We start from the raw sequence: 23083 nt of genomic DNA on the forward strand, positions 1-23083 counted from the left end.
TTTTTCCACTTCAGGAAAACATATTTTGACATAGATGACTTTACAAAGAAACTGAAAGTTTCCACTTCAAGGAACAAAGACAAATGGCTTTACATTTACATTGAAACTCATTGGTTGATTATGAATGCACACGTGCCTCCTTTTTACATAGAGCCATTCTATTGCATTGTAGATCTTCAGCTTCTTTTACTACCAGAACTTCCATTGACTTCAGACCTCAGCAAGCATAAACACAATCTGTCAGAGACAGGATACTGTGAAAACATGCCTCTTTCTACCTCTCCTTAACATATATGTGGTAAGATTCTCTGTCCAGAGTACTTAAAGTAGTCTTATGCTGGAGCAGAAGCCTGGAGGATGAATAGAAAAAGGTAAAGATTCTGGGACTCAAAAGGAATGTACGTTCACTTCTCCATTGTCTGTAAACCCCATTGGATATCAGCCTGTGCCCAGGTGAGCAAAATGTCGGAATACTGACCCCTGTTGGCTAGAAGAAGAAATGTGGACTCTCCTGACTAAGCTTTCACTTGTGGATACCAGTGAACCACAGATTATGGTCAGAACCACAAGCTCCATTTGTACATATACTATCTCAGACACCTAAGAGATGCCAGATCCCAGAGAGATGTGCTGCCCAGTGTGATTCAAACTTTGTTTTTCCACTTAACTCCAGTACCAAGCATATTCTGAAACTTTTCTCTGCCAGGTTATTGTGTTACATCCCCTCCAAAACCTCTTCTATGCCTTTCTCTCACATTCAGTATCCCATCTGTTCCTCAGATCACACACATCATTGGCCATATTCTTCCAGAAGCATCTTTGGTTTGTTACATGATAACTTTATCACTATTTTACCCTTCTTTCTTATTTGCGCATGGAAGAACTTTGAGATTATATATGATAGACAGACAGATGATAGATAGATAGATAGATAGATAGATAGATAGATAGATAGATAGATAGATAGATAGATAGATAGATAATAGATAGGCATACAGGCATATATATATGGTGATGTGGTATCATACATAACTTTGGCTCCTTAGCTTCAAGCTAAGGGACTAAAATAGCCAATTTTATAATTTATTTTATTTTCCTCCTCAATTTGATTACATTATATTTCACATCACCACTATATACTCTTTGTAATATTGTGGTCAGCAATGACTTTGACCTGGAACTCTTGGTGCATTATCAGCCTCTATTTTGCTCATTCCCTGATCCTATAACTCTAAACTTGTGCCAACACAAATTACGGTGTCTTCCAACAAAAGATATAGCTACATTACAGCTCCTGCATCTATGGCTCAGAGAATAACATGGAGGAGGGCAGAACGATTCTAAGAGCCAACATACAAAGAAGTCTGATGCTAAACAGTATTTTCTTGAAATGGCTGCACAAACAAGACCAGACACATGGAAATATCAGTAGACAAGTTAATGTGGAAAGGCAAAAATTTGCAAGGTCTCACAACTAGACAAAGAACCACAAACAATTAATAACATTTGTGAAAAAGGGAATCAGACTCTCTCAGGAATGAGCTTTCTTATTGGCTGTCCAATGCAGAGCTGTCAACTCTGAAACCCCCACACAGAAACAATGAAATCAATCTTGGCTAGTTACACACACACACACACACACACACACACACACACACACACACACACATATATAATCTTGAGAATGAAGCATCATAGCAATGGTTTGAGAAAGAGTTAACTAGGAGGTGCTGGAAGGAAAAGAGAGAAGGAAAAGTCATACAAATATTCTATTTTAATTACAAATATAATTGAACTTAGAAATTACATCCAGCTCCCTCTAGCTGCATGAGTGGCTTTCATCTTCTTTTCCTAAACTGGTAGCTCTCTAACAATAGGCAGGATGAAAAAGAAGCAGAGACATGTAGGTGATAATTATGAGTTTAACCTCGCTTGAGTCAACTGTTTACCAATCCAAGAAGGAGGTACTGCTGATTCTACTTTCTTAGATACATGATCAAGGCTCCAGGTTCAGTACATAGTACAAGGCATGGTAGGAGACTTCCCTGATGCATACTAAGCCTTATGTCTCAATACGATTAAACTAAATAAAGGCACAAACAAAGCTAAAAGAAATCAGAGGTTCAGAGATCTGCTATGACTTGTGTAGGGCCACATGAATTGATTATCTAGTAGAGCTGAATCTACTCAACTGAGCACATGGTTAATCTCCAAGAAGCAGTATTTATTCTTTGGGTGAATTCACCTTCTTTTTTTTTTATAGAAAGTCACAATAAGAAAAACTTCATATTTATTATAAGGTCACCAGTATCTAAACTAAACTTCTTAATTCTTTTATCTCTGTGACAAAGTATCTGACTGAGCAATTTACAAGAGAACTCTTTTTAGCCTTATGTTCCAGAGTGTGCTGTACATCATGGTAATTGATGCTTGATAGAGTAGCTTCCTGGTGAGAGAGGGTAAGTCTTGTTTCCTCATATGACATTTATATAGGGAAACAGTGTGCAGGCTGAAAATGGGTGGATATAAACTTCAAAGCTCTTCCTAGTGACCAGCCAGACTTGACCATCCAAGGGTCCCATAACCTTTACAATAGTGTCACCAATTGGGAAACAACTGCTTAATTAATGAGCCAAGGGCAGACACTTTATAATCATACTCTGACTCTAAGTATTCTAAGTATTCTATCTGCAGTAAACAGGCATGCTGGTTATCAGGCTGAATAACCTGACTTTACAATAAAAACATCATGTCATGTCTTTCTTCTCATAATGAAAGAAGGAAGAAGTCATGTCATGTCCATGTATCATCTCAGAGCTACATGTGACATTCTGAAGAGTGGATGGTGGGAAAGCTGACCTTCATCATCATAATTTCCAAACCCAATGAATACAGAAGTTTGCCTCCAAAGTAGCTAGAACATCTGTCCCAACAGGCTAAAATCATGACCACTACATACCTGAAAAAATGAGGTATGCCCATGTGATGAAGAACACAGAGTCAGCAGATGAAATTTCTCTCTGCTCAAGTAATGCAAATCTGGGCACCTTGTGAGTTTCCAGGACTTGAGGAGGAGTGACTCTTGCGCATGCCAAACTGGCCAGCAGTAACGACGCTGCAACAGGATCCTTCTGCACACGTTTATTGGGAGAGCTTGATTGCAGAGGCGAAGAGACCCCGAGCCCAGAACCGGTGCTGCTTATATAGGCCTAGGAGAGGCGTGTCTCACACCCAGATTGGTTATGCACTAAGCCTCATTTGCATGTTCCTCATCTGATTGGCTACTCTCTCTTTGTACCTCACAGAGCCTCATTATCATACCTCATTTGCATGTCTCACATCTGATTGGTTATACTCTCAAAGCCTCATTATCATGCCCGGGCCAGGCAGTGTCTTTGCAAAAAACTTTACTGCATATGTATACATTGGTTGTTTGTTCAAACTTATGCGTGGTGGCCAGCAGTAGTCAGTGCCACTCTGCAACGGCACATGTGGCTTCCCACAAGTGACCTACTTCCCCTGAGTCTATACCTCCTCAGCAGTAAAAATGGGAATTGAATACCCTTCACATATACAAAACATGGCTGCCTAGATGATTAAAAACTGAAGGCTTGCTTTGATTCTAATTTATGATCAGCACTAGTGATCTTGATAAGTAAGAGAAATAAGACCTCTACAATAAAATGACATAGAATATCATCATCAACGAACATGGAAAAGCTCATTTTAAGTAAATATAAAGAAATATGTGTTCTAATACACAAAAGACAGGAATGCAGTTTTTGAAAAAAGGATGGAGTTGATATTATATACTAAAATATTAAAAATGGACTTCATCAGTGATTCTGTATTTTTATTTACTATGTCCTATAAGTTTTTATCTAAATATGTATGCATGTATGTTGTGCAACCATGAATCACTTATCATATTTGTATGCATACATAAGTATATATAGTGTATATGTCTTTGAAGTAATAAGGAAATTTAAAAATTATTTAATATTCATACATAAAATGTATATTATATACTACTGTTTCTCAAAAGGATATAATGATGCTAAATGTTACCTAAAATATATTAAGAAGAAACTAGTAGTTTAAAATAATATGTAGTATTAATTGATTAATTGCATGAACATAATTATCTAAAAATATGAAAACTGAAGAGATATCCAGTCACTCTATATCTACCTGGCTCCTAAATCTGGATTTTAGAAGGATGAGGAATCCTAATTAACTTTTCAAGCAGCCACGATGCAATTGCTGTCAAATGATATGAGAGTTAAGATATCCCTGGTACAAGGAATAGACAGAAACATGTGAAATTACAAAATATTTGTATTAATAAATCCGTGGTCCTGCATCCCAGTTCTTGCATAGTTCTGCCTGTCTTGATATCACCATAGTCCTTGATATATGGATCTGTTGGTTGCATAACAGACAATAATGTCCCTAGATCAAGTTTGCCTTAATAAAAAAGCAATCACTTTAGGACGATTCCTTCAGAGAGAGATAAGTAGTAGAAACCACTTGGACGAGTGAGAAAATGCTCAGATGATTCTGTTCTTCATTTATTTCTATAGTACAGAGACTTCTGGCCTATAGAAAAAAAAAAGAAGAAAGTTTATTAGTATTTTTTTTAACTTTTATTTCATTTCAGTGGAAAAGAAGAAATAGTGAACCTACATCCTGGAGTTTATTACCCTTCTATTGTTTATGGCTTTTGGTAGACCAAACTCCAGTAGCTGAAATGCCACTCAATATATTTTAAAGATGACTTTACTTAGGTAACAGCTTATATAACTTTTATTTCTGAATTGGTCTTGCTGACAGCCTGAAAAATACTGTTATTTAAATAGGCCTCCTTATTTTTATTATAGCTTTGATGCACTGAACATGTCATAGGGAAGGATTAGGCTGCATCAAGCATGAAGGCCACGAACTTGTTCCCTTGCTTTTTAAGGGATTCAGGCAAAGGCAGTGTTTTAAAAGCATCACACAGAGATACACAAGTAGAAAGGTATACCAGGATGTTTGAAGTATGCTGAGCTATAAATAGGTAACCAAAAATGAAGGCTAAAATAAAATATAATTTCTTAGACTGGAATGTATAATTGGAGAGGCAAAATTTTGGTTAAAAGATAATAGAATTAGTAGCCCCAAACAGTACCAATGGGGCTGCAGATATTGTAGCCATTTGGAAAGGTTTGGTCATTTGTTGAAATGCTAAATATAAAGACCCTTATGCCTACTTTTTCTTCTCATAGAGGAATAAAAGTGCATTTTCAAATATTCAGAAGAGGGGGTGGTGTTAGGGCATGCTTTGTAGCCTCCCAAACTCAGACTGAACTTTGATTGTCATCCAGGCAGTTGTTGTAAGAGGCTGTCTAAAAGATGATTAACTCTTTACTGCCTGGGCACCTGCGCTTTCAGACTTAGTTAATTTTTGGAAAGGTGAAAGTATTTTGTTATTGTGGCTACCATCACCATGCCATTTGACTTTTCAGTTTCCAGAATTATGAGCTAAATAAACTTCTTTCCTTTATAAGAGTAAATCTCAGATATTGTGCTATAGTTCAGAAAACAGCAGTGTGTGTGTGTGTGTGTGTGTGAGAGAGAGAGAGAGAGAGAGAGAGAGAGAGAGACTGAGACAAAGACACAGAGAGAGTCAAAGACAGAGAGAGATATACACAAAGAAAGAGAATATAAGCCTTTCCATCACTATTTGGCTTTCTTTATAACAAAATACTATTTACATACAAAAAGGATAAATAGTACAGAAATGGAAACTATATGCAGAGAAAAGTAGTCTACTAGTTTCTTGTAGAGCAAAGTTAGAGAAAAATATGTGAATAAAATCATAATTATTAAAATTAATACAAGATTTCTCTTAAGGGTGGTGAAATGTTTTAGATTTGACTGTGTGGTATGATGACTACACAAATCTATGTTAAGTGCTGATTTTAGAGTTTAAGTGAATTTTATGGTGTGTTAATTATACCAAAATCATACTATTGTTTAGTGTGATTACCAGTGTGTAAGTGGTGCCAGCAGGGAGTTCTGACTAGGTCATTAGTACATCTGGATAAAAAGGAGTGGCTAAAGAGCTGGGTGTGTCCTTTTTACACACATGTGGTATTTAATGTGGCAGGACATGAGACAAGAAAAGGAGAGAATCTTTAACTCAGAATCATTCATCACTGATACAAGTTTTTGAGGCAAGATGCAGGATGTTCACTGAAAATTGTGTCTTCAGACCTGCTTTTCCTTTAATTAAATCAAACCATTTCCCTCCTTTCTGTTTCTCTGTCTCTCTTTTATAAGAATACCACAAATATGTGGAAATCTTTGGCATACTGCACAGCCCAGTTTATTTGTTTTAGACACTGCAGGAATTGTTTCAGAGTTTTGTTCCTTGAGGAATTCACAAACAAGCAAGAAACATAATAAGGAAAACCTGGTCTGTCTCGCCCACTCATTTTCTCTTCCCTTCAAAGGAAATCTAAGGTGTAATAACCCTAATTTCTTTTTTTTTCTACCCATTTTCTAAGCAAAGAAGAAATCTTGCAAAGTTGAATTAAATGAAGATCCACAGTCAACTTATTAGGGCATATGACTCTCATGAGGCACCCATCTGACAATAGTAAGAAGCCAAATAGCAGTCTCAACACTGAGCTATCTCAGACATTAATCCTTTTATTAAAAGATCACTTAATGAATGATTACAGAACAATAGATGTAAGCAAGACAGGGGTATAATGAACCCTTGCATTTGGTCACTATAATAGCAAGAATTCAGTGAAATAGCAAACTAATTTCAAATCTAAGTGGCATTCTTCATTAACTGAAATTGGGAATGGATTCCGTAGCTATACAAACATATAGACACAGTAAGTCTGAAAGTTATTGACCTGTGCACACACAATGAGTGATTTTGAAGATAAATGTTATACCTCAATGCAGCTATTAGAAATATGTTTCACATGTGCAAAAAACAATAGCATACTAAGAAAGTTTCCACATTGAAAAACCTGAAATATTGCCAGAGGCTCTACTGAGGTATAATTTACATATGATTAAAATTTATTGATATATTTACAATTATACACTTTATTGACTTCCAGTGAATTTATAGAGTTGTACAGCCTTTCTGACATTCTATGCTTTTTCTATATTTTACAAGTCTAGAATCCTCAAAGGTAAAAGAAATTAAAGAACGGGATTATGGAAAATGCAATTAATTACCAGTTAATAGAAGGTTAGACTAAGTTCAAGATCTTCTTAAGTTTAAAAAAGTATTCAAGTTAAAACAAACAAACAAACAAAAACAAGCATTACAACTCTTAAGTAGAGTCCCAGTCTTACTTTAAAACAGAAGGGTTCTGTTATTGCTGTCTTAGGGTATTACCAAGAACACTAGTAACCTGTTTTAATGTTTGCTTCTAACAAGTAAGACTATTCATATATACATTTCTCAAACATTTAAAAATCTACAGCTCATGTGGTCATAGTGGTGCACTCCTTTAATCCTAGAATTCAGGAGGCAGGGGTAGGTGGATCTCTGAGTTCAAGGCCAGCCAGGTCTATAGAGTGAGTTCCAAGACAGCTAGAGCTACACAGAGAAACACTGTCTCAAAACACCAACATAGATAGATAGATAGATAGATAGATAGATAGATAGATAGATAGATAGATAGATGATAGATAAATAGATGATAGAAGGAGAGATAGAGAGATAGAGAGATAGATAGAATAACTGAAGGTTTGGATTGTGCCTTAAATATAACTGAAAGAATATATGACTTTTTTGTGGATTATGGCAAGGTTGGCCCACTTCTACAATAATGTCTTCCTTTAAGGAAGAATGAAAAACAGATACATAGAAACAACCAAGCAAAGTTGTTAGTCAAACTGGCAATTATTCCCCTAAAGAGATACTGAGAGCAACTAGGAGACTGCAGAAACAAGCAGGCTTTGTTGCATTTGATCTGTATTAACTTTGTGTGTAAGGGACTGTGCATTTTCCCAGAATTCCTTGGTTATCTATATTATTTTTATTTTTTTATTTTTTTAATATTTTTATTAGGTATTTTCCTCATTTACATTTCCAATGCTATCCCAAAAGTCCCCCATACCCTCTCCCCCATTCCCCTACCCATCCACTCCCACTTTTTGGCCCTGGCGTTCGTTCCCCTGTACTGGGGCATATAAAGTTTGCAAGTCCAATGGGCCTCTCTTTCCAATGATGGCCGACTAGGCCATCTTTTGATACATATGCAGCTACAGACAAGAGCTCCGGGGTACTGGTTAGTTCATATTGTTGTTCCACCTATAGGGTTGCAGTTCCCTTTAGCTCCTTGGGTACTTTCTCTAGCTCCTCTATTGGGGGCCCTGTGATCCATCCAATAGCTGACTGTGAGCATCCACTTCTGTGTTTGCTAGGCCCTGGCATAGTCTCACAAGAGACAGCTATTTTATTTTTTAAAAAGCCTGTTACTCCATCCACATCCTCTGCTACCTCACAAAACTGAAATACATTCAATGAAAATATAGCAACATCGTGTATACACAGTAAGTAAGGTTGGCCACTAGTATATGCCCACAGGCACAAACTATGTGCGTGACCACACAAGGATATTTGGTAGCAAAGGGTCTAGATCACAGCCACAATTGTCAATGCCATTTCTCTACGTGAGTGACATTGACTTCACAAGCTTGGTGACCCAATTTCTGTTCCAAGAACCCATGTCAATGTGACAAGAACCAACTCCACAACGGGTGTGGTGGTGCACGCCTGTAATCCCAGTACTAGGGAGGCAGAGGCAGGTGGATTTCTGAGTTCAAGGCCAGCCTGGTCTACAAAGTGAGTTCCAGGACAGCCAGGGCTATATAGAGAAACCCTGTCTCGAAAAACCACAACAAACAAACAAACAAACAAACAAAACCAAAAACCAACTCCACAAAGCTGTCCTCTGCCCTCCAGTTTTAAGACTTGGCATGAGTGCTGAGCTACACAAACATCATGCACAAACAAAACTTACAAAATAATAATGATTCTGATGAGAAATTCTTCTTAAACATTGCTTCTTTTCAATGTTATATATGGTGTCCAAGAGAATAAAAATTTTTACAAGTTACTCCAAATAATAAAGAAATAAAGAACAGATTTGAATTTCTCTGATGAGAAAGCCAACATTGATCACAGCTTCTTGTACTGTGTGAGGGTCATAGTCATGTAAGTGTACAACTACATAGGGTCATGCAACTAAATATATGAGTCATGAAAAATTCCACCTCACTAAAGGTTTCTGAATGCCAAGGACTTAAATTTAATTCAAAATACTATGTATAGAGAGTATCTGATGTTTGCGACAGTGTTCATCTGTGTGACATGGTACAGCTCCACTGCAGCCTTGGTTCTAAACACAGATGACTTGCACTGTGTACTGGGCATGCTGTCTTCCCACCACAAGAAGCCAGAGACAGTGTCTGAGACACTGAGACAGTGTTTGTAGACTTAGATTAGGCACTTATGTTTGTTAAAAGTTGCAAATTTTTCTGAATAGTCAGTTTTATGTTCTTAAGTAGTAAAATGATATGTTTTGTGGAAAATAAGGGCTTTTAATATTTTTCTACCATTGATCTTCAGAGTACATCAACTTATAATATCTTTGGATTTTGTGATGTTAGAATATCTCATTTTAAAACCTGCTGTTTGAGTTACTGACTTGAACCATTAAGTGAATTTTTGATTGGGGATTATTAAGGAATTTCTAATAACTCATTAAATGGCTCTAAGCATACTTCTGCCATTTTAAAACTACCTATTTGTGCAAAGTGTCATTTTCATAATTAATAATTAAAAATCAAAATATCAAACAATTCTAGAACACACTGAAGATATTCTGTTTTTCCCTATTGAGTAATCAGCAAGATTCAATTCTTTATGTAAAAATATCAACCTTATCTATCTTTCAGTATATAAATTCCCATCCATCTTTAATTAATGATATATTATATAAAATTTAAATACTTATTTTGAAATAAATTTCTCTAATTTTTATTTACAATAAAAATTTGTGTACTGACTTTCTAAGCCTGTACACTTGGGGTTGCATAAAATTGGTGGGAGAGAGCAGAAGAAATTTTAAGTGGGAAGAAGTTTCAGAGGCTCTGATCAGAAGGGTAAAGCAGAGCCTAGTCTCACACAGTATTTGACTTACAGACTTTGACTCATTGGCTTGCTTGTTCTACTTAATTGGCATTCATTGATGACTAAGAAGAGACCAGAACTCTGCTTTATACACCTCTAGTAAATCTTTTAATCTGGCCCAGTAGTATATAAACTCCCCAGATAGAGTCTTTACTGAACCACTTATCTCTGCAAAAATATACATTTGCTAATTGTAAACTTAAAATTATTGTCAAATAAGAAAAATTTGCTTCTACCACCATTTAGCTACAAGAGCCCAATAAGCCCAATTGAATGCAAATTTGCAACATTTCTTCTTGGATTCTCTACCCGCACCAGCACCAGCACACACACCCCCACTCCACCCCCCCTCCACCACATATAAATGCTGTGATTTCCATTGATTTCTAACCAATTCTAACTTTTCCCTTTTTATTTTTTTCCAGGATCTCACAGACCCTGAAGTGCCATGGAAATTGAGGTAGTTGCAGGTACACCCATGAGTCAGTCAACCTGTAGACTAGTTTTATTGTATGGTCAGCATGCTATTTAGCTAGATGAATAGCTGTTCTGCCAACTGCCTGGGAATTTCACACTGAGTTACTTAGGTACCAACTTTTCTAGCTGTTGTTCTTTGTAATTCTACACTGCTTTTAGGATGTTAACGAAATATCTTCTATGGCTTTTCTGATATTTCTATAGCTGATTCCTGAGCCTCTGTCTTAAAGCACTGAGGCTTGAATATCCCCAGTGAATACATTTATATTTTTTAATACTAAACACAAAAATGAGAAAAATGGGACCGCATTATTTGTCATTGTTCTCCAGGTTCATTACAATTCAGGTTGATGAAGGTATATAAATGGTATAAAATCTTTACAAATCCATCATTCACTTCCCAAAAGTGTGTGGGGTTATAAACAAAATAGATGCATGACTCATTAATCACTATACAAGTGCTAGCATGCTATTCTAGTCTTTCTTCTCATGAATCATCAAGTTACTGAAATTCACCTGAATCAGAACTACTGTTCTGGTTTTTTGGATTTTTTTGTTTTTAAAGAAGTGACAGGAGACTTGTTTTCTTGTCTAGAAACTTGTGTTTTTCTGTAAAGGTCTTTTGATCTACAAATGAAGTCTCAGTACTCTTCTGGAATTGGCCATGATCTACTGAGCTTTGTTTTATGTATATAAAGCTTCCAGGTTATGAGACTTTTTTTCCTATATCTAATCTAACCCCTATCTCGTTCCTCTCTATTCACATGTCCACTGAATCCTGAGGTGTGGGATAAAAAGCTATTACACACTTCTAAAAAGTAGCTATTACACACTTCTTAAAGTAGCATTTATTCGGTACTGAAATTCACAACAACAACAACAAAACCAACCCACTGTCTATCCCTTCTCCCTGCCCTTCAATGTCTTAGAAAATCTGCTCTAAAATCCTCAAGACCAAGTATGAGGAGTCAAGGAGTTTCATTGCCTACCTATCCATGAGAAGAAACCCTCCATGCATCCCTCTCTGCATCCCTGTGATTTTACTACGTAACAGGGAAAAAAAATAAAATAAAGTAAAATAGAATAAACTCAAAAGACAAGAGGATCAAATGTCCATGGAAGGCCACTGTAAAATTCCTGTCTGAAACACTCATGATATCTGTAGCTAAGGGAACAGTAATGATACTAAGACTCACAGATAGAATATTTAGAACACCAGGCATATCTTGCTTTAAAAAATGATGGCCTTGTACAGGTAAGCTATTTTTTTCAGGAATAGAACTATCTACAGAGCAAGCTGTGACTTAAAGTGAAACTTTATGTGCAGAAGTGCAGGTTCTTTTGTCAGCTCAGTCCTGAAGTCTGAGAGTCCACAGACATAGCTGGTTTTGGGTGATTGATATGCATATTTCCCAATCCTCCTAAGACTGGTAACCTTTAAATCTTCCTTCATTATCCCTCAAGAAGATAGTAGTTGCTTAGGAATCTGAAACGTGCTTTCTCTTAGGAGAACTGGTGATGTAATGTTAGCACATTTATATCTGTGTTTAATCCAACCTACTTGAGTAAGAGGCAGTGTCATCTTAGTAGATAGAAATCCTTTCTGTAAATCTGAGAAGAAAACAAATATGGAAGAATTTAGAACATTAGACAGACCAGTAAGTTTGAACAATATCAGGACAGAAGTGATCATGACTAATTACCAAACAGCAAACATAATGAATTTACATATTTTGATGACAGGATACAATAGATAGTTCATTCAATTTTAAATTTTCCTTGCAACAATGCAGTTCAAAACTTTGAAATTGGAAATTATAAGCAGAATGCTGTATATTTGTATGAAACCATAAGAGAAGGAATAGCTTGGATATTATGGAGTTAGTGTTATGTTACAGACACTCTGGCTACTGGACTTTCTCACAAAAATCAAGCCTTACTCTTGAACCTTTCTCTAGAGACTTGGTAAGGAACTCTGCAACTCATAAAGAGTTGAGTCCTTCCTTCTCCACACAGCTGTGAGTAAACCCAGTTCCTTTTGACAGTCAGATGCAAATAATCTTGCTGTTCATCTAATGCCTTTCTGCATTTTACCTTCTGAATGCAGGCTAGGTAACTCAATGTCAAATTTATGCACCTTCACAAACACATGCACACACACACACACACACACACACACACACACTGTCTCTAAGACTCAGAAACTGTTATTAGAATTGAGTGTTGTCTCCCTTTCAGGACCATACATGCTACCTTTGGTAAGGTGTCATACTTTTCATAATCTGGAGCATGAAGGAAATTAAGTGTTCTTTCCTTCCAGCATCCACACCATGACGTCCACAATGGCTGTCTCTCCTAACCAAGTTCTTCCTAAGATCTGAAGGCTTACTCCCCACTCCCCACTTTAGGCCATGATGGCCTAGCACTTTCGATAAGATTCATCTGAAAGGTAGTTTCATCTCAGCTTTCACAACACAAATCATCCTTATTATGAGCAATTACTATTACAATGGAATCCTGCTTTACTTTGTCCCATTAAAATTCCTCATGCTCCAATATCAAAGGAGAGAAACAAGGACTGAGGAAGGTAGGGCTTGCTTGAACTACTCCAGAGAATAATAGTCCTATGGAGCCTTCCAATACCATTGTCCAGGGAAGCTTGCTCAGCTCGAGACAATGCTACAATGAGAATGTGATGCTAAAGTTTGACATTTCATATAGAAAACCACTTGACAAAGACCCAATGTTATTTATTTTCAACTCAGTACCATTTACAGTTGGTACTGTGTAATCAACATTATAATAACCTCAATCTCTCTGCTTCTATAGACCCTTACTTTTCTGTCACTACTAACACATGTTTATATAAGTATCATAACTGCAAAAGGCAAACTGGCTGCATTTGTCTGTATGTAGCTGTAGCTTTGTTTTTAAATTTTTATTATTTTTCTCATACAATATATTTTGACCATATTTTCTCCTTGTAACTTTAGTTTTTAACTTATTTATTATTGTTTTGAGTCAACCTTCTTGATCTTGGCCTCCCCAGTGCTGGGTTTCTAGATGTGTACTGCCATATATCTCTGAGTATTCTATCTTTAAAAGTGGTTATTAAAGGCTTCATGATGGCCCAGTGGATAATGGCACTTGATACACAAGCCTAATAGCTTGAGTTGGAGTCCCATAACATGCATAAATATGTCAGAAAAGAATCAGCACCATAAAGTTGCTTCTGACCTGAAATTCATGCTATGCCATAATCGGCCCCACACATAGACATCTCTCTCTCTCTCTCTCTCTCTCTCTCACACACACACACACACACACACACACACACACACACACACACACACAAACACACACACACACCCCAAAAGTACTTGTTAAGATACACATGTGAATAATAACAGACTGATGCATTTTATCAAGTGGGTGTGCAGTTAACCATTAACCTTTCTTCTTCTTGAAAACAAGGATTTGCTTGATATCAAACTCTCAGAAAGCACCATCATTTATTAACAAACAAACACATATTGGGTCAAACCATATTGATGTGATGGTAGAGGACTTCTGGAAGTAAATAATAAACTGACCTAGCCAAAAATTCTTAAGCCAAATTACTGTCTGATATTGGACAGAAATGATAACTCTGTCTTTGTATTACCTTTTCCTAAAGATAGACACTGGTAGTAGATCATATTTAGGAAGACATGAAATTATCTCATTGTACAATAAAAATATTAATATCAAAATGGTGATATGAGTACCACGGACTTTGTTGATATTACTCTTTATGTCCACCAGTGTATAATATAACATCAGAGTAAAAAAAGAAAAGGTAGTCAAACGAAACTTTTCCCCTAACTAGTCATCTTCATTTTCTTGATAGTATTTACTACAAGCACATAATTTTATTTCAAACCTTAGAATGTTCTAGCTCCTAAATACTCTAAGTAGTTTAATTTGGTTTGGGTTTATCTGTTCATTCTAAGGAAGCATAGTTTTTGTAGTAATGATTCATTGTGACTCAGCAATCTGTTGACTTTTTTTCTCCTGTCACACTGTATTGTGGACACCCTAGGCAAGGGACACTCCACTATTGACAGTCCCTAAAAGGACAAAAAGAAAATAGGCTCAAACATGGCAGAAAGAACTAATGTGAGGAATGGATTTCCCCAATGACACAATGCTAAAGCAATTCCCCTATGTAGTCTGAAGCAGGAAATGCATTCCGTGGAATATAAACATCAGCATGTTAAAAAAAAAAAAAAAAAGATGTCACAAGAAAATAGCCTTACTCCTGACTTCATGATCTGTGTTAACTCACATTATACCCTGATACATAGCATTTTCTTACATTAATGAAAATGAGAAAGAAATTAAGGAACACTACTGACACTGGACCTATTATTTTTATCCAACCTTTTTTATGTATGTGTATGTGTGCATATGTCCATACATGTATGGATACACATACGTGTTGAGGTTAGAGGCAACCACAGGGCATTATGGTTCTAAATATCTAACATTCCAGAATGGAAGAATCTTAAAAGCCCTAATAAACCATGGGAAAATAATCTTCTTTGTGAATCTTCAAGGCATTTATTAAATAAGCACTTTGAATTTAGGTGACAATTAAGGAATGGAGTCTATTTCTTAAGTGACACTCTGATTCCTGTCTTTATGATTTGTATGCTTAAGCCTGGCAAGGTGGAGTTCATTTCTAGACACTTTGTTCACCCAGTTGATTGTTGCTATCTGTGGATGTACATTAAGTGTATTCCCTAAGGTATCACTCATATGTCAGACACTTGGTTCTCTAGTGTGGTAATATGAGGTCTCTAAGAGATAAGGATAGTGATAGGTTCTTATGTCTTTAGGGCAGGAGTATGATTTTTAAAGAATTGATATTTGGGAAGACTATACTTAGTTCCTGAGAAAACGGTTGTTATGAAAGTGTAATTTGTAACCCCTGCTAACTCTCTGGGTTTCTCCTTTGCTGTGTAATCTCTTCTTTTCACAAATGTCTTCCATGAATCTGCCATGTTATAAAGCAGCTGAAGGGGAGGGGCTCACAAAGTCAGCACTGTGTCACTTAAACTTTCAGCCTGCAAAGCTGTGTACTAAATAAAGCTCTTATCTTGTACATTGTTCAGCCTTGGGAACAGAAATAGAACAGACAATGGAAAACAGACCACTCTACCTCTTTTCGGTTAAGCATATAAATGTGAGATCACATAAAGGGGAAAAGATTCTTAAATACGTCAGTGTCAAAATCACAGTATATTCTGTAAAGATTAATCTACATTTTATATAGCAACCATCAGGCTGAATATCTCATTTTCCTTTTGCAGAATTGCTCTGAAATAGCTACCATAAAAATATGCCTCTGAAGAAAAGGTGCTAGAGTTGAGAAATTGTAGTAATGTCCTTCACTAGAACACATAACCAGAAAATAATGAGGCTGGACTGTGAAACTGGAACTCTACAAATTCAGTGTAGGGCAACTGTTCCTTACTAAATGCTAATAGGAGTCTATCGAATGGTGCCCAGAACTAAGGCACAAAGGGTCAAAGTGCCTCAGTGAAGTCTCAGCTCCAGTTGCTTTTTAATTACACAAGTGAGAAAAATGTGACAGAGGTGAACTAGAAAAGCAGCTTCATGTCCTCTGTCACCACCATATACATGTCCTCTTTCCTCCTTTCTGGATCCTTACCCCAAAACATATACTGTTTCTTTGTCTCCTTTTGAATATTGTAATAAACCCACACTTATATGCATTGCTTTTCATTTGTATCTTAGGAAAAATACAACTACAACGTGTTTTGTTTTGTTTCTGTGTTAGTATTGCTTCCTAATAAAATTTCTCTCTTAGCCATACCTGGCCTTGAACTTAACACCTAGCTGAGGGTGACTTTGAACTCCTGATCTTCCTGAGTTTATATGCCTCTCAAGTGTGGGCTTAAAGTATGCACCACTTCCCGTGACACACAAGTATGATTCATTGTGTCATTTTGACAAAATAAAGTTTTAGTTTGAAATCAATTTGGAGGTTCCTCAGAAAAATTGGAAATACATTTACCTGAAGACCCAGCTATACCACTCTTGGCAATATATCTGAAAGAAGCCCCACCATGCCACAGAGGCACATGTTCCACTATGTTCATAGCAGCCTTATTTGTGATAGCCAAAATCTGGAAACAACCTAGATGTTCCAAGACAGAAGAATGTACACAGAAAATGTGGTTCATTTACACAGTTGGAATACTGCTTAACTATTAATAACAAGGACAATCTGAGTTTTGCAGGCAAATGGATGGAACTAGAAAATATCATACTGAGTGATGTAACTCCGACCCAAAAGGACATGCATGATATATACTCACTAATAAGTGGATATTAGCCAAAAAAAAAAAAAAAAGTACAGAATACCCAAGATATAGTCGTCCACAGAACTCAAAAAGTCAACAAGCTGAAGTGCCAAAGTGATGACACCTCAGCCCCACTTGGGAGAGAGAAGAAAGCTATCTCAAGTGGAGAGGGAGGAAGGGACCTGGGAGGGAAAGTAGATGGAGGGAGGGGAGGAGAGGGGAACCTGATCTGGTATTGAGTGAGGGAAAAGGACTGAAGTCCTGAGGGCCAGCACAAAGAATGGAAACAGGCAACCTTGGGAGATAGGAGGTTGGGCTGACTCTCCAGAATGCACCAGAGACCTGGGAGTTGAGAGACTCTCAGGACTCAAAGTGATGGACCTTAGATGAAATGCCTGACAGTAGGGAGAGGGAACTTACAGAGCCCACCTCCAGCAGGAAGACAGGACATCAAGTGAGGAATGGGGTTGCCATCCCACAGTCACAACTTTGACCCATAATTGCTCCTGTCTGAAAGAATTAGAGGAATGGAAATGGAGAGAAGCCTGAGGAAAAGAAGGTCTAGTGACAGGCCCAAAGTGGGATCCAGCTCAAGGGGAGGTCCCTAAGCCTGACACTATTATTGAGGCTATGGAGCACTCACAAAAGGGGACATAACATGACCACACTCGGGCAGACCCAACAAGCGGCTGAAAGAGTCAGATGCAGATATTAGCATCCAACCAATGGACAGAAGTTGCAGAACCCTGTGGTTTAACTGGGGAAAGGCTGAAAGAAGCTAAGGAGAAGAGCGATCCTGTAGGAGGATCAGCAGCCTCAATTAATCTGGACTCCCGAGATCTCACAAACATTGGATCACCAAACAGGTTGCATACACCAGCTGATATGAGGCCATCAACATACATACAGTAGAGGACTTCTGGGTCTGTGTTCATTCAGAGATGATACACCTAACACTTAAGTGAATGGAGGCCCCAGAGAGTTTAGAGGTCAGGTGGGATGGGGGTGGGACATCCTCATGGAGACAGGTGGGTGGGGTGGAGGTATGGAATGTGGAACAGTCGAAGGTTGGTAGGCGGGGGAATAAGATATGGAGTGAAAAAATAGATTAAATAATGAAAAATAAAGTGTGTACCACCACCCCTGACACACAAGTGTGATTCATTATGTCATTTATGACAAAATAAAGTTTTAGTTGAAAGCTGCATTGTGTTTACATTTATTACTCCAGTGAATACACACAGCATTCCACGGAGGGGCCCTGTAAAGAACAAGAGGTCAAACACTGATTTAGCACAGGAAATACTCTCTCCACATAGTCCTTTTTTTCACACACCCTATGGCGACTGGATTGTATATAGCTGGAGGGTCACTTTGTAGATAAATCTAGCCCACATTGATATGACAGCTCAGAAATATTGGACACAAAAAAATGCTTGAAAATCAAGCCTTGGTTATGATAATCTTCTTCAAGAAGTATACAAGAAAGAGTAATTGTCTACCTTCCACTTCCCTCCCGAAGCCACTGAAGGTGGCCCCCTGATGGCAAGATGAATCATGAACTCTATAGTGTGTGCCAACTCGAAGGAAATACTCTCCTGACACAGATAGCACACTTTCTGCACTGCAGGCACCTTTGACCTTCAGTTTTGTTCTGTCCTCTAATTGTCCTAAGGGCATGGTACTTTGTAAAGCAAGTGGCTGTGAGTGATGTAACTGTTGTATCCTAAACAACATTTGATCACAGAGTCCTTGTGTCACACCTACTAGAGCCAAGCAATTCAGTGATGGTAGCAAATGCAGTCCCAGTCTTTATTCACTAAATAAGGATTGATTTTTAAAGCAGGATATAACTAACCTAGCCATCTCTCACTCTGTACTCCCTTCAATATAGAGAAGGAATAGAGTTTTCTGACTTCACAGTATGTTCAGCTGGAAAATTTAGACTCCACCCACCTGAGTATGGTAGTAGATAATCTGTTTCACTATGTAGCCCAAACTGGCTTCAGATTCAGAGGTGACCGTCCTGCCTCAGTACACACCCTCGAAACACAGTCCTTAGATTCCAGACATGGTCTACCATGCTCACCTAACAGTATAATTCTTATGTTGATGCATTAACTTCTTGTGCTCGTGTCAAAATACCTGACACAAACTCAAAGGAGGAGGGATTTGTTTGAGCTCATGGTTCTATAGATGTAAGTCCATGCATGATCCCTGCCTCCAATGATTTGGACCAAAACGAAGCAAAGCATCATGAAAGAATATGGAAGAGAAGGCTGCTCACCTCACAGTGTGTTCAGGAAGCAGAGAGGGAAGATGGGGCTGTAACCAGATACCAATTTCAAAGTCAGACCACTGGGACCTACCTACATCCTTAAGCTAAATCTCACCTCTTAAGATTCCCATCTATGCCGGGGCTTAGCAAACACAGAAGTGGATGATCACAGTCAGCTATTGGATGGGTCACACGGCCCCCAATAGAGGAGCTAGAGAAAGTACCCAAGGAGCTAAAGGGAACTGCAAACCTATAGGTGGAACAACAATATGAACTAACCAGTACCCCGGAGCTCTTGTCTCTAGCTGCATATGTATCAAAAGATGGCCTAGTCGGCCATCACTGCAAAGAGAGGCCCATTGGTCATGCAAACTTTATATGCCCCAGTACAAGGGAACGCCAGGGCCAAAAAGGGGGAGTAGGTAGATAGGGGCTTGTGAGGGTGGTTATGGGGGACTTTTGGGATAGCATTGGAAATGTAAACAAGGAAAATACCTAATTAAAAAAAAAAGATTTCCATCACTTTCTCAAGTAACACTGACAGCTAAGAATCACAGTTTCAGAACACAAGATATCCAAGTACAGCAATTGAGGATTCTGGACTCATTCTGTGTGCTTGGCTGTTTGGGGTATGCTTTTAACTTATTACACACATTTATTGTTTGTAGCTCTGTATTTACATTGCTTGCTGTGGTGTGAGTGGACAGAACAGAGAAAAACTTGTTGGAGTTGGTTCTCTCCTTCCACCATGTGGAACCCAGGGATTGAACTCTGGTCCTCAGGTTCAGTGGCAAGCACCTTCAGCTGTTGAGCCATCTTGCTGGCAGGGTTTGGAGGTACTTCTAAGGAACTTGTTCAGAACTTTGAATCTCATCATAGCTAAGTGACCAATTTAGCTCAGCATAATGATCCCATTATCAGGCAATGTCAGCAACTGTTACCATGGACATCAAATATGAGTACCTGCATAAAACAGCAAGATCAGGTGACCTGAGCCTCTTCCGTAATCACCATTCATTATTCACAGCATGTCATCTACCTACCCACAGAAACTTTGAAGATTCACCCTTCCTACTCTCTTGGGTTCTCCACATAGCTTAAAATTTCAGAGTATATCTGAGACTTCACAGCTTGAACTATACAAGTATAGTTTTTAATGGGACATTCCCTGATACTCTGGAACCTATCAAAGCCTTAGACATTTTACCCTAAGGAGTTTTATATTGAGAGAACCAGGGCAGTGGAATATTGATAGAGCATGCAAAGGTGTCTTCATGCAAATGAGCTTCCTTCTGAGATGCTCCAGTGGCACATCAAAAGGAAAAGCCAGGCCCTTCTGGACACACTCAACTTTGAACTGTCACTCTTTGGAAATGCTTGATACCAGATAGTCACCTTATTGTTGAGAACTCAGAATTTTTGTCATTCCATTTCATTTAGAATTTTTCATGACAGTAAATAGAAGTAGGCACTGAGGTACATATTTTCAGTCATTCCCGAGAGTATGATGCCATCTGTGATACTTTTAAAATCAGCAACCTTGGAAAGAATAACTTTTTACATATATTTATTGTTTGTTTGTTTGGAAAGAATAGTGTAAGAAAGAGCAAAATAATGACCCATAATTTTTTACCCAAAGGAAAACATCAAATAATTTAAAAATATTTTCATTGTAGTCTCTTTTAAAAATCTTAACAGTTACAGTCTTATTTTGTGCTTTCTTAACCACACAGTGTTATCTCATACCGTTTAAACATCCTTCAGCAGGATGGAGAGATGACTAGCTCGTACAGATGCTTGCTACACAAGTCTGGCAGCCTGAGCGTGACTCCTGGAATCTATGTAAATGCGGTAGGACAGAAATGGTTCTACAAAGTTGCTCTCTGACCTTCACATGTGACACATGCATGATACATAAATTCAAAGATAAAGAGTATAAATTCTTCAGAAAGTCTAGATGCTATCTCACAAAGTATGCATCTGTACTGACAGGTTCACTAGTCAATCAGTCAATCAATACTTCACTTATTGTTACTCTGTCCCGAGTTGCGTTGCTGTATGCTATGAGCTGTTTGGATAACTTCCTTCTTTCACAGATGGACCAAGTGTTTGCAGCATCAGGATCTTGAAGACCCGCCGTTTCTGATTTGTCCCCTCAGCACTCTGCTAAAGCCACACTTCTGTGTACGTGTGCGTCTGTTTCTGCATAGCTAGTGTGCTTCCTTGGCTTATGTACCTACTTGTGTTGTATGTTGGTTTTATTACCATATTTTTGAAGTACATGTGAGATGAGGAAATGTCAAACCCTGAGCTTCCTTCTTGATTGAGATTGTTTTGATCATTAGGGGTCTTTTGGGTTCCCTAGTAATGTTTATATTGTTAGGTGCAATTACTATTCAAAATAACATTGAATTTTTGGTAAGAACTTTTTGCATCTATGGGTCTTGGACAGTATTACACCTTAACAATGCAAACTTTTCCAATCCATAAACAGGTGAACAGGCCCTTTCCACCTGTGTCAGCCTCAATTTTTTAAACATAATTTTCGCTATGTTATTTTCCTTTCTTTAGCATGCTTTTAATTTATTTATTGAAAAATTCACACATGTATTTTATGCTTTCTGTTGATTGCCTTCACGTTGTTCCTATATACTCTCATTGAGTTACATACAGGCACAAACATTCATGGTTAACTTTCAGGGATTAATTGTAATTAAAGTATTCATTTATCCATGACATAGAAACTTGTGGCAGTGCCTGGTCCTGAAATTAGAATTCAAATATTTTAGTATTCATGTAAGTATTATTTGTTCCATAATCTTTTAATCTCTTGTTTCATTTTATGGAAACACTAAAGGATGTTATATATTCACTCTTATTTTTATATTAGAACCACAAGTTTATTTTTTACCTCCTCATTTAATAATTGAAGATTACCTTCTTAGAAAAATCATGCAAAATCTTATATCTCATTTCATTTTCATTTTTGTGAGTCATAATTTCAACTTTCAAGGCTACCTCATTTCCCAGACACTATTTCCAGAACACACCAAGTAGACATTGCTGACTTCTTGTCACTTCATCAGAAAAACAATTTCTGTACACATTAGTCATTCACTCAGTAACAAGCCCAAGCCAGATTTCCCTCTATAAAAGGCAATTATAAAATATATGTTTGACAGATTCAGTCAGGAAATTGCATTTTCTACAAGAAAGCATTTAATTATTTATCCAAAAATAAGAAAATTTGAAAAAAATCAAGTTAGGTGTTTGCCAAACATCACTTTATGGGACTTAAAATCAGATGTGAGCCAAAATGCATGAAGATGCCATATTTAGTAGTTCACCCTTCCTCACAATGTGCTCTGCTTGCTAGGATGAGGATCACAAAGCTTGCTGCTTCGTTTTCCATGATATGCTGTACAAAACCTTGACAGCGAGCTTGTTGGTGCCACTTCCTAGGCATTTATTACAAAGTACAATTTGCTGTCAGAAGATGTTTAAGGAGGTTTGTAAGATAAAAAAAAAAGAAGACAGAAAAATATTTCTGTTAGAGAAATATGCAGCTGAGGTTTGGGAGCAGGGACAACGAAAAAGTAACACACAAATCAGGGCAATGCTTTGATGGTGTGATTAACAATTACAGAGGGCATAGTTACTACTGAGTTAACCTGGCTTAGCCACATAAATGTGCACATGCACAAGGACATGCAAACAAGCTCTCTCTCTCTCTCTCTCTCTCTC

At 37.6% G+C, this 23083-nt stretch overlaps 1 long non-coding RNA gene across 1 annotated transcript in view; it reads right to left on the reverse strand.

The window, feature by feature from the left end:
• Positions 1-4320: 4320 nt before the first annotated feature.
• Positions 4321-23083, reverse strand: part of 4930515L03Rik (RIKEN cDNA 4930515L03 gene) — a 95049-nt gene continuing 76286 nt past the window's right edge. Inside the window, exons 3-4 of the long non-coding RNA NR_040632.1 lie at positions 12252-12301; positions 4321-4599 (exon numbers count right to left, since the gene is read on the reverse strand). This is a non-coding gene — a long non-coding RNA (RIKEN cDNA 4930515L03 gene). The remainder of the gene's footprint in view (positions 4600-12251; positions 12302-23083) is intronic.

The sequence above is a fragment of the Mus musculus genome, chromosome 2, assembly GCF_000001635.26.
Source record: "Mus musculus strain C57BL/6J chromosome 2, GRCm38.p6 C57BL/6J".
In the NCBI taxonomy this organism is placed as follows: domain Eukaryota; kingdom Metazoa; phylum Chordata; class Mammalia; order Rodentia; family Muridae; genus Mus; species Mus musculus.